This window comes from Lycorma delicatula, chromosome 6 (assembly GCF_047948215.1).
Source record: "Lycorma delicatula isolate Av1 chromosome 6, ASM4794821v1, whole genome shotgun sequence".
Lineage (NCBI taxonomy): Eukaryota > Metazoa > Arthropoda > Insecta > Hemiptera > Fulgoridae > Lycorma > Lycorma delicatula.
In genome coordinates, this window is record NC_134460.1 from 118,894,877 (window position 1) to 118,897,477 (window position 2,601).

The following is a 2,601-nucleotide window of genomic DNA, read 5'->3' on the forward strand; positions in this document are numbered from 1 at the left end:
GGTCAGCCTTCTGTAATAACAAAATTAATTGATTATATACACAATAGAGAATAAATTCTCTGATAATTTCCCTGAAATTTATAAATGCCCTATTCCATTCAAATCAATCTGGGTTTACTTAACTAGTAGCAAAAATTACATCAAATAGTCATAAAAAATACGAGTTGAAAATTTTATAGGTCAGTTCAATCATTTCACACGCCACATAATTCAGGTGATAGTTGAGGTTGTTCTTTGAATTTTATTCTCAGATGGCTTGTAAATTTCTGAGGGATAATTTTAAAGTGTTTGTTGCAGCATATATCAACCTAGTCAAACAACACAGTTGATCGATCAGTCATATGCTGCTCCCACCCATGTAAAAATCTTTTTTGATCTAATTGGTGATTTATGTGTCAACTGTGTACAGACACCAGGAGATTAGGGATATTGGTGGATCGATCCGTGGATTTTTCTTCCTTTCCTGTGCAATAAGCTTAATAGCTCGAGTGCTATTTGGTAAAACTTATCTCAATATTAACAGTTAAAACTATAAAATTCTGAATAATTTTAAAATATTTTTACTGGTCAGAATTTTTAATTTTATTTTATTTTGAAAGAAATAGTTCAAATATAGTATTTAAATTTGTTAATTAAAGTGGGGGCCAGAGAGTATATGTTGCAAAAGGATCCAATTTATAAGAGGATATTTTTAAAAAACAATGGATTAAATGCAGCATTATTTCAATTAATTTTTGTTAATTGAGGGGAACTAGGAGGCTTGGGGAAAGAATTCTCAAACTATTTGAAACACTAATTTTTTCCATTTCTCATAAAAATGTTTTAAAAAGAACAGTTCACATACTGAAATGTTTCAATTTCCTCTTACATTTAGTAAAGGAAAGTTTGAGATCTAATTGCTTTTCTTGCAATTAGATCTTAATGTAATATTAATATGATTAATATTAATATTATATGATTAACTCATATAAGGGAGGAGAAATTAAAGATGGATAGTCACACGACTACTATGGAGCCTATGTCATTTGGATAATAACTCCAAAAATAGAGTAATTTCTTTCAAATTGGTTCAGTAATTCCAATAATTACATTAGATTAATAAACTAATTTAACTCTTACTATGCTACTACTAGGTTTAAAAACCTGAAGAAAAGGTGTCAGATGAATCGGTGGAATTTAGAGAAGCTTGAGGAAGAGGAGGTAAAGAAGATTTTTGAGGAGGACATCGCAAGAGGTCTGAGTATAAAAGATAAGGTAGAAAATGTAGAAGAAGAATGGGAGAATGTTAAAAAGGAAATTCTTAAATCAGCAGAAGCAAACTTAGGCGGAATAAAGAGAACTGGTAGAAAACCTTGGGTTTCAGATGATATATTGCAGCTGATGGATGAACGTAGAAAATATAAGAATGCTAGTGATGAAGAAAGTAAAAGGAACTATCAGCAATTAAGAAATGCTATAAACAGGAAGTTCAAACTGGCGAAAGAAGAGTGGATTAAAGAAAAGTGTTCAGAAGTGGAAAGAGAAATGAACATTGGTAAAATAGATGGAGCATACAGGAAAGTTAAGGAAAATTTTGGGGTACATAAATTAAAATCTAATAATGTGTTAAACAAAGATGGTACACCAATATATAATACGAAAGGTAAAGTCGATAGATGGGTGGAATATATTGAAGAGTTATACAGAGGAAATGAATTAGAAAATGGTGTTATAGAGGAAGAAGAGGAAGTTGAGGATAAAATGGGAGAAAAACAATACTGAGATCTGAATTTAAGAGAGCATTAAAAGATTTAAATGGCAGAAAGGCTCCTGGAATAGACGGAATACCTGTAGAATTACTGCGCAGTGCAGGTGAGGAAGCGATTGATAAATTATGCAAACTGGTGTGTAATATTTATGAAAAGGGGGAATTTCCGTCAGACTTCAAAAAAAGTGTTATAGTCATGATATCAAAGAAAGCAGAGGCAGATAAATGTGAAGAATACAGAACAATTAGTTTAACTAGTCATGCATCAAAAATCTTAACTAGAATTCTATACAGAAGAATTGAAAGGAGAGTGGAAGAAGTGTTAGGAGAAGACCAATTTGGTTTCAGGAAAAGTATAGGGACAAGGGAAGCAATTTTAGGCCTCAGATTAATAGTAGAAGGAAGATTAAAGAAAAACAAACCAACATAGAAAAGGCATTTGATAACGTAGACTGGAATAAAATGTTCAGCATTTAAAAAAAATTAGGGTTCAAATACAGAGATAGAAGAACAATTGCTAACATGTACAGGAACCAAACAGCAACAGTAATAATTGAAGAACATAAGAAAGAAGCCGTAATACGAAAGGGAGTCCGACAAGGATGTTCCCTATCCCTGTAACTTTTTAATCTTTTCATTGAACTAGCAGTTAATGATGTTAAAGAACAATTTCGATTCGCAGTAACAGTACAAGGTGAAAAGATAATGATGCTACGATTTGCTGATAATATAGTAATTCTAGCCGAGAGTAAAAAGGATTTAGAAGAAACAATGAACGGCATAGATAAAGTCCTACACAAGAACTATCGCATGAAAATAAACAAGAACAAAACAAAAGTAATGAAATGTAGTAG